This window comes from Otolemur garnettii, unplaced genomic scaffold (assembly GCF_000181295.1).
Source record: "Otolemur garnettii isolate 467f Iridium unplaced genomic scaffold, OtoGar3 scaffold00074, whole genome shotgun sequence".
NCBI classification, from domain to species: Eukaryota; Metazoa; Chordata; class Mammalia; order Primates; family Galagidae; genus Otolemur; species Otolemur garnettii.
Genome location: NW_003852469.1, coordinates 2,277,526 through 2,287,763, shown reverse-complemented (window position 1 = coordinate 2,287,763; position 10,238 = coordinate 2,277,526). Strand labels below are relative to the sequence as shown.

At 48.4% G+C, this 10,238-nt stretch overlaps 1 protein-coding gene across 3 annotated transcripts in view; it reads left to right on the top strand.

The window, feature by feature from the left end:
• Positions 1-5,689: 5,689 nt before the first annotated feature.
• Positions 5,690-10,238, top strand: part of EXTL3 (exostosin like glycosyltransferase 3) — a 55,825-nt gene continuing 51,276 nt past the window's right edge. For 2 of the 3 annotated variants that reach the window (XR_002774381.1, XM_023515588.1), the window contains exon 1: positions 5,792-5,864. The gene's annotated coding sequence lies outside the window, so the exon portion shown is untranslated. Of the gene's footprint in view, positions 5,865-10,238 lie in introns of all 3 variants that reach the window. The other variant, XM_003793933.3, reaches the window with a different exon arrangement.

Below are 10,238 nucleotides of genomic sequence, written 5' to 3'. Positions count from 1 at the left end.
ACCTCTCCACTTCTCGGGTCACACTCTACGCAGTCCCTGTGGATCTATGTTAGATTTCCCTGGTTTCAGATGTTGCCTCTTACTATGTTTTCATGAGGCATTTTTCACCTAACAATTACCTAGAGCTTAGTCAGACACTTTTTGATAGAGTTTAGCTGATTGTATGTGAAGGGGTGCACCTGTCTCAATGCTCAAAGGGTCTTCACAGCCTTAATATTTTCCATGACTTAAAAAGCAAATAAATTGTTATGAGGTGGACTAATATTCACTTACGTATGAAGTTCTTCAGAAATAATTTTAACAAGTACCATGAAGAGATAATCTCATTTTTTTTGTTTTGAGACAGAGCCTCAAGTTGTCACCCTTGGTAGAGTGCCATGGCATCACAACTCATAGCAACTCCAACTCATGGACTCAAGTGAGTCTCCTGCCTCCACCTCCCAAGTAGCTGGGACTACAGGTGCCCCTCACAGCCCCCTGCTATTTTTTTTTTTTTGGTTGCAGCCTGTCATTGTTGTTTGGTGGGCCCAGGCTGGATTCCAACCCGCCAGCTCAGGTGTATGTGGCTGGCGCCTTAGCCGCTTGAGCCATAGGCGCTGAGCCCTAGTTACAACTCTTTAAGGGTGGATTCGTTTCGTCTGTCTTTATACTGTATATCAAAGCCTATCATGCACTATAGGCTTTTTTTGTGTCTGGTTTCTTTTTTTTTTTTAACTTTGTAAGATTCAGCAATATCGTGTATATCTGTAAGCATTCATTCTCATTGCTGTGAAGTATTCTGTGTGTGAACAAACCGTTGGACATCTGGGTAGTTTTCTGTTTTTGTCTATTCCTAGTGGCGCTGCTGTGAATTTCTGTTGAACACGTACACATTCTTGCTGACTACTTTTACCACCAGAGGTTCATACGAGGGGAGGTGAATTATCTTCCATCACGTGTAACTGAATTGATGGTTTTTTTATGGGTGAGTACTATTAGGCTTTTTAAAAAATCTTTTATGGTTTGAGGGCAGGGCTATATATATATATTTTTTGTTGTTGTAGTTTTTGGCCAGGGCCAGGTTTGAACCTGCCACCTCTGGTACATGGGGCCGGCGCCCTACTGCTTGAGCCACAGGTGCTGCCCGGGCTGGGCTGTATTTTAAACATTTTGCATACATGATGGAATACTGTATATTTTACTAGGTCCTCAACTGTTTGCTGGTTGAATGAATGAATAAAGGAATGAATGAATGTGCCTCCGCTTTTGGGGGGATAAGCTCTATTTATAGGCAAGGCCCCCATTTGCCATCTTTAGAATAGGCTGACCTGCTACTTAGCTAAAGCTGATTGATCTGGGGTGGATAAGGGACACAGGCCGGGCTGATATTGTCTCTTCTGGGAATTTAATATTTGGAGCCAAAAAAGGAAAACCTGTTTACTACTGGTGCAAGTCCTTGTGACTGTGTTTTAGAAAGACTGAACCCCTCTGCTATTGGGTACGAAAGGCACAATGTCCTGCTCTGCACTAGTTCCTTGGTGGGGATAAATACATATATGACCGTTAAACAACAATGCAAAAGTATTTTTAAGTTCAAAAATGCAGAGTAGAGGCAAGAAGTGCTGTAAAATGTCAAAACATGGAGAGATCAGTGAGGACTGGCTTTGTCATGCATAGACTGGTGCCTTGGCTGCTGCTGCTTTTTTTTTTTTTTTGTAGAGACAGAGTCTACTTTATCGCCCTTGGTAGAATGCCGTGGCAGAATGCTGTGGCATCACACAATTCACAGCAACCTCCATCTTCTGGGCTTAGGTGATTCTCTTGCCTCAGCCTCCCAAGTAGCTGGGACTACAGGCGCCTGCCACAACGCCCAGCTATTTTTTGTTGTTGTTGTTGCAGTTTTGGCCGGGGCAGGTTTGAACCCTCCACCCTCGGTATATGGGGCTGGCACCCTACCCACTGAGCCACAGGGACAGACCCTGTGCCTTGGCTTCTTAAGGAGAGCTATTTATTTTCCAAGCCAGAAATGGCAGCATTAAGGCAACAATCCAGGAGAAGAGTAATGGGGACTTGAACAAGGGAAGTAGATGTGGGACTGAGGATGGGTGGCAGAATACTACAGGTAAAGACTTTAAGTTCAGAAATTGAACTTGGGGATAAAGAGAGAAATCAAAGATATACTAGGTTTTGAGTTTCTGGGTTAGGAAAGACTATGGTAACATTCCTATAAACAAAGACATTCAGGGAGAGCAAAAAAGGAAGGGATATTGGTGAATTCAGGGTGGAATATATCAAGGTCCTGGGAGACAACAAAATTGTTTTGGTCAAGAAATATGGTGCTGGCAGATACCTGTAATCCTAGCACTCTAGAAGGCCAAGGCAGGAGGATCTCTGGATTTTGAGGCCAGGATTTTGAGACCAGCCTAGATAACATAGTGAGACCTCTACAAAGAAATAAAAAAATTATCCTCAGGGGAGGAAGTGGTGTGTACCTGTAGTCCCAGCTACTCGGGAGGCTGAGGCAGGAGGATAGCTTGACCCAGGTGTTCAAGGTTGAAGTGAGCTATGATGATGCCACTGCACTTTAGCCTGGGAGACAAAGCAAGAGCCTGTTTCTTCAAAAAAAAAAAATTTTTTTTTTTTTTTTTTTTTGAGACAGAGCCTCAAGCTGTTGCCCTGGGTAGAATGCTGTAGCATCACAGCTCACAGCAACCTCCAACTCCTGGGCTCAAGCGATTCTTCTGCCTCCGCCTCCCAAGTAGCTGGGACTACAGGTGCCCACCATGCCTGGCTATTTTTTGGCTGCAGCCATCACTGTTGTTTGGCGGGCCCAGGCTGGATTCAACAGGCACCAAGCCTGTTTCTTCAAATTAAAAAGAGACATGTCTCAGTTCCCTGTCTATAAAATGACACTTCTTTGTAAGGATTAAAATGAGACTGTGCATAGAGAGGGTTTAGCTTATTCTGTGGCAATTAAGTGTTCATAAAATATGTCTTCATAGAATGATGATGATGTCCAGTATCACTGGAAAACGGATTGGAGCACTGCAGCAAGGGCTCTGCTTACAGGAGCGAGGATGCGAGGCAGCTGGCTAAAACGGGCAAGAAGAAAGTGTGGAGTAGTTTTGTGAACCAGCACGGGGGAAGGAGAAATAAACTGAGTGGAAATGGTGGGAAATGAGAAAGAAAGACAAGAGACAGGATAGGATGGGATCGGTAGGTCTGATGCAGCTGATGATGGCAGCCAGCACTGAAGGGTGGAAACAGCTTTATTTATAAAGTACTTTTAACAAGGTAAATATATATATATATATATTTTTTGCCAGGGCTGGGTTTGAACCCACCACCTCTGGCATATGAGGTCAGCACCCTACTCCTTTGAGCCACAGGTGCTGCCTTAACAAGGTAGATCTTAACACCTGGGGGTAAAGATTAACTTTAAGGAGGAAAAGCTGTGTACTTGCCAATAATAAAGAAAGTATGCATGGGCTGCATGACTTCTAGCAGGTGATAAGAATGTTCGTTGTAAAAGAAGGAGAAGCAGCTGGGGGTCCTTCCCTGAATGTCACCCAGGCTGTGCGCAGCTGGTACTCCACCAGTAGAAAAAAGAAATAGCCCAAGTCACATGGTTGGTGAGGGACACAGTGATCTGAGACAGGGAAGGAACAGGAGCTAGCTGTGGAGACTGAGGTAGAGCCTGCTGAGAGGAAGAGGGAGAAGCAGGAGGGAGCCCAGGAGATCCAGAGGCAGAGGGGTGCTCTGCAGCAGCTGGGGCACCCACGAAGTCAAGGGCACACGAAATTGTAGGTGAACATCCTTTTTCTTCTTAAAGCCTGGATATTGTTAACACAGCAGCTGTTCCCTGATTCATCTCTCCCAGTCTCAATTCCTAGTTGTCCCCAATTCAGCCTTTTTATTCTCTCCCCTCTCCTATCTCTCAGCTGCTTACAATATAGAATCACTTATGGCCTCTAACATCTTAACATTGTTGACTGTCAGTTTTACTCAGAATCTATGCCTGTTACCAGGTAACGTGTGACTGGCCAGCAAAGTGATTAAAGTCAGATAAATCGACTTCAGGGGCAGCAATGTGTTATTTAAGTTACTCAAATGTAAAAGAAGACTGCCTGTTCCAGGTAGCAGGTATCTGCATGTCCACGTCTGCCAGTGTGGAGTGAACCGGCACCTGGTAATTCTCCCCTCTGCTGTTGCGTCTCCTCCCACACCGCCGGGCCCTTTCTTGCCTGTGGCTGCCACGCATCCCTGAAGGCCAGCCAAGTGGATGAACCGTAAGGAAAAAGACAATTTGTCATGCTTGGACAACGCATTCCCCATTTTCATTTCTCAAATGCTGATTTTTAAATGTTGCCTTTCCCCTCTCTCTTTCCTCAACAAATTGGTGAAAGTTAGGGGTTGCTTTGGTGTACATCTGATGGTGGTAGGACTTTGTATGTTTGTGTATAGAAATAAAGGGGGCAGGAGAGGAAAGTGAGGAGGGAGGAGGATGACCAGAAGGGATGGTTGTGGATGGAGAGAGGAAGAGTGTGCTTTAGAAAACAGGTTGCTAGGGGTTTTAAAGTTTTGTTTTGCAAACGGAATCCTTGGCCCAAACTTTCTCCTGCAGGGCGTCATTAATCTGCCTTGTCCCAGCCTCCTTGCTGGAACACTGGGCCTGGCTCCACCAAGGAGAGCTTGTGGAGGGCTGGACAGCTGCAGCAGCCTGTCTCAGGGGCGCAGTCGTAGTCAAAGTAACAGACCACCCAGGCACTGGGAGAGGAGCCGGCTCCCTGTCTGGGCCCTGACGCGTTTGGGGTTCCTTGGGGAACCCTGGAGTTGAAGGGTTTTAAAGGGTTTAAAGGGTTTAAAGGGTTCCTGTAAACCCCAGTAGAATCTGGGGATTAAAGACATTTAAAAAAACAAACACAGGCAATTCGAGATTACACTGCAGTTAGATTGAAAAAGGTGGTTTTAACTCTTGAGTTAGTAGTCATGACCCGGTGTCTCCAGGACCCTCTCCCTGTGCCAGCCAGCCAGGTCCCGTCCGTGTATCTCGCAAGGGTGGAACGGACAGACACGTGTCACGGGACTGTGGAACTCGTGCACTTTAGGGTTCACAGGATTTGGCTCTTACGTTTTTAAACGGCATCCTCGTTTCCTTTATTGTTTTGGTGGATCGTCCCACATGACCGGATTAACCTGTTGTTTTTGCAAAGTCTCGGGATTTTCCTAAGCTTCCATGCCGCCCGGCCCTTTCTTTGTTGTTAAACCTTCAAAGTGTTTCAACACTGCAGGCCATGGCTGGGCACAGGCCACCGCATTTAGGAAGGCCTTTTCCCCGGGGAGGGCTTATTTTTGACTCAAGGGGTTGCGACTTGACTTTCCTCCCAGGCCACCGACGCCGTCGCAGCGGCGGAGGCTCTGGGGTCGGGCCGGGTTCCAGGGCTGCCGGGAACTCGCTCCTCGAGCTCCGCTAGCGGGCTGTCCGGGAAGGGCAAGGCACGCGGCTGTCGCGGAACGCGGGGCACAGGGCTCGGAGGGCTCGGAGGGCGATCCTCACAGCGGCCCGCCAGGGCGCCCGCGCCTCGGGTATTCCCAGCGCCCACCCTGGCGGCGGGCGGCCCGTGGACGCGCTCCGGAAAGTCTCGAGCGTGCGCGCGCGCGCCCGCCCGGCCCCGATCGCGAGTGCAGGCTTCGGCCATTTCCGTCCCGGTTCCCTCGGCTCACTTCGGCAAGTTCCGCAGTCGCCTGTCGGAAATGGCTGCCGGCCGGCAGGGGGAGCGGGGGATCCAGCGCGGCCTGGGAGGCGGGCGGCCGGCGGCTGGCGCGGCTTCTGGGACGCCGAGTTTGGCGCAGGCGGCGGCGGCTCGTCCCTGAACTGGAAGCTGGTAGGGCTCCTGGCGGCGCGTGAGGCCGCGGGATCGGGGCAGCGCCCGACGCGCTCGCGGAGGGATCCCGGGGTCGCCCCAGCGCGGGGCCCGCGGCGGGTAGGACCGGATCTGGCCGCGGCTGCGGGAGGCTGCAGCCCGGGCGGCGGGAGGCGTGCAGCCGGGAGCCGAGTAGGCCTGCCCGGCGCCCCGGGGGCCTGGGCGGGGGACCACGCGGCCCTGTGCCAGCGGCGAGGAGGGTTAACGGGTCTCGGTGGGGCTGGAAGCACCACCTCCCCCCTACGCCTCCTCTTGTCCCCGTTTGCGCTGCTTCCGACCCACCTCCACCCCTTTTCTTGGAAGCCCGGCTTCAGCTGTTGAGTCCCTTCTCCCCCAAGCCCTCCACCCTCCTCTGCCTGCGGTGTTTGTCCAGCTGCTGGCAGGGAGCATCATTTGTCGACGAAGGCGCAGCTCCGGATCGCACCCCCCCACCCCCATTTCCCTTTGCACACCCTCCACATCTGCCCTGCACTGCTCCCACTTGAAGTCGCCCGCTGTTGCTGCTCTTCCTCTGGATTTTTTTGCGGGGCTCCCTCCTTTTATGATAAGCCACAGTCAGAATGGCCACTTCCTGTCCAGGGGTCCAGGTGCTGCTGCTCTCTGCGTCTTGGGCATTGACGCCCGGGCCCAGCCCCTGTAAGCGGTGGCCTAGAGCAGCATGAACCAAGGGGGCTGCGGCGTGCTGCCTCCACGCCTCGAGTCCGAGCCGGGCGACTCGGCCCGCGCTCCTGGGGACAGAACCAATCCCGAGCCTCTGGAGGTCAGGCTGGGCTGCCTGGCTGCGGATGGGGTGCACTTTATCTCTTCCCCGCTTTCGGTAGGCGGTTCAGTTCCTTTTTAGCTGTCTTAGGCTCTCAAAGCACTTAAATTTAGTGGACCCCACACACACACACCTGGGGACTGTTTTATTTTTAAAAATTTTTAAAGGCTTCAAGTACTCCTGGTTCAACTCCTTTGGTGGGGGAGGAAATGCGGAACACCACATGTCCATTTTTTCCCATATGTGATTTAAGAGGCGTCTTCAGCGTTTATTCTCATCACTTTGTCCTACTCTTTCTCCAGTTTTGGAAGCTCACTTTGGAAGGCTGGGCTCCCCGCGTTTTCTTTTGGCTGTCTGCAGTTTTCTGTATTTTTCTCGACAGTTAGTTGTGCATTCTGGTGCAGTGACTGTTAACTGGGACCAGAGTGCCTGGGATAGTAGCGTGTGGGGCCTGGAGAGTCCGGAGTGAATCTAGCCATTCTCAACACCTTACGTATGTCGCAGGGGGACTTTTAAATATTTCTTGATGAAAGAAAAACCATTTTCTTAAACTTGTGGGAATTTCCCACTCTTCTGCCTGTGGGGAGCCTGAGGAGTCATAAGGACTCAGGAGTATGAGAGAAGGTAACCCAGATGTTTTGTGGAAGAGAGAATTGTGTGTCTTTAGAATTCTTGAAACATTATATATTTAATCCTAAAGATGAGAGAGGCATATCTGTTAACATAATCGTTACCAGACGTGTCTTCTTTGCCCCACCCTCACTTTTCTTGAGAGGAAGAAATCTGTTATTAAATATTTGGCATGGAGCTGAGCTCTCTCCGTGATTAGGCTTCAGATTTAATCTCTGAGTTAAGAAGACTTGAAGTGAAAAGGTTGAAAAGAAATGAGTTAGGGACAGAATTAAGCCTGAAGAATAGACTTCTAGGAGAGAGGGGATGGCTCAAAGGGTGGGTTGACGCCCTCAGAAGAATGTCTGCTGAGTAGGTGAGGGTGGATCCTTTTCTGCAAGGCTCCAGGCTGCCTATAGCGTGGAAAGTCATGGAAGGGGGTGTAGGAGTGTGACAGCAGTGTGGTGGGGTCCCTGTCCTTGTTGAGACTGGTAAGTAGTCTTTTGGGGAACGGTTGGAGGTATCTCATGAAGTTGAGTCAGGTGTTAGAAGAAAAATGAAGATCTCAGCAGATCTGCTCTTGGTAAAGGTTGTGATGTCTTTGCATGTAGTTACTCCAGAGTGAGGCAAGGAATGTGAACCAGGATCCTTTTATGAAGTCCTAGAATTGCCCACTAAATTCTTCTGGATATTAAGTTTAGCTCAGAAAACTTCTGTTAACATATTCCTGTTTTATTTTTGCTTCCTTCGAATTTTTGGTCACGATTTCTCTTGAAACCCTGTAATGATAGGGCAGGTAAATTAAGTAAGAGGAAATAGGACTTTTCATGTTTGTAGGTTCCATGAAAATAACCAAATTCAGGCAGATGGAGGGACTGAGAGACAGAGGAGGGCTCCCCTGTACGCTTGACCTTTCCCTGTCTGAACCCGTCACACACGCCTCTTACAGTTTCAGTCTTTCACTGTCCTGGGTGACGTTACTAGGTGAACGTCAGAATTTAAAAGATCTGTGGTCTTGAAGATAGAAGAGGAACGTGGAGGTTCATTTGGTAACATGCTTGTCTCTTACACTTAGGCCATAACGGGCAGCGCGGGGCATGGCTCACTAGACCCAAACGACCCGTTCACACTGTGGGGACACAGCCATGGGATGGTAATGGTGGGGTCTACTGTAGAGTGGGAGCAGCATGTACAGAGTACAGTGTATGTCAAAACCTAATACACTGATCAGAACACGTAATCCATAACCCAATGAGCAAGGCTGTGTTCCAGTTAAACTTTATTAACAAAAACAGGCAGCTGGCTATTGTGCCTGCCCTCAAGTGTCCCTCCCTCATCCACAGGCCATTACCTTTGTATATTCCTCCATTTGACTGAGTCTAGTATCTTTCAGCCTAGTCAATGATGTTAATGATTAACGTCCTGGGTGTCTGCCTTGTTGACTGTTTTCTCTGTTATCCTCTCATACTGTCATTTCAACCCTCTTTACTTTCCTTTTAAACATTTTTTTCAGCAAATACTTGATACTCTGAGGGAGGAATTAAAAAATCAGGTTGGGAATGTGCCCTTAGCGTGTATAATATGAGGGATAAGATGTACATCAATGAATTTATGATGGTAGGTCTTAAGTTCTTTGTCATCATATGGTACTTTCATGTTTTTTTCTGATATAGATTTTGATCTTTATTTTTTATTGTTTTTTTTTTTTTAAAGACAGAGTGTTACTGTGTCACCCTTGGTAGAGTGCTGTGCTGTCACAGCTCACAGCAACCTTAAACTCTTGGGGGTTTAAGCAATTTTCTTGCCTCAGCCTCCCAAGTAGCTGGGACTACAGGTGCCTGCTGCAACGCCTGGCTATTTTTGGTTGTAGTTGTCATTGTTGTTTAGCAGGTCCGGGCTGAGCTGGAACCCACCAGCCTTGGTGTATGTGGCCAGCACCTGCTATGGGTGCTTAGCCAGATTTTGATCTTTATAACCACTCAAAGATAAGAGGCTAAATGTTAAAAATACTCCTTTTCTTTTTTATTTTTTGTAAGGGAAAAGTAGGTAGGAAAGAAACTGAGGCTTGGGGAGGGGGAGGTACATGACCAAGGTCAGATGTAGTAAGCGGCAGAATTCTTGAACTGGCCAACAAAATTTGACCTGTCCCAACTAAAGTCTTACAGCTTTTCCTTGGATTGAGTTGTGGGTTGCCTCCCTGTGAGTGTCACCTTTTAGGGCCCCATGGAACAAATCTGTGGCTGTTCCCTGTGGCAGTTCCTGAGGTGTTTGAGGATGGCCATCACGTTTCCCATAACACAAGGTGCAGACTGGTGTGTGTGGATCCAGGAAGACCCTGCTCGCCTTATGCAAAAACTGACATTGGAAGCCAACTTTCAGAAATGAGATTTCCCATTAAATACCTATTCCTGTGTTCTCTTGAGAAAGAATTACAGCCTTTGGTGATACAGCTCCCATTTGTGATGCCAGGAACATCCCTTATATGCTCCTTACACTCTTTATATTGCCAGAGTCCCTGCCTGCCGGCTTAACTCACTCACTCGACTTTCAGGGTCTCTGTAGTCATTGAAACTGTCATCCTTTCCTAGGTCTTCTATTCTGTGGGTGAAATATTCTTACTTCATTCAGGTATTCCTTATCTGACTTTTCAGATCTTCTAACTTCTTTTTTTTTTTTTTTTATTGAATGGTAACTATGTACATTAAATGCATTTCTGGGGTACAGTGTGGTGTTTTCACGCACAGTCCGAAACACTTCCATCAAACTGGTTAACATAGCCTTCATGTCATTTTCTTAGTTATTGTGTTAAAATGTTCATATTCTACTCTTAGAAAGATTCACTTCTGTGTAAGATAAACCACAGAAGTGATTCCTCAGGCTCGGCACCTATAGCTCAACCGGCTAAGGCGCCAGCCACGTACACCTAAGGTGGCGGGTTCGAATCCCCAGCCCGGACCCGCCAAACA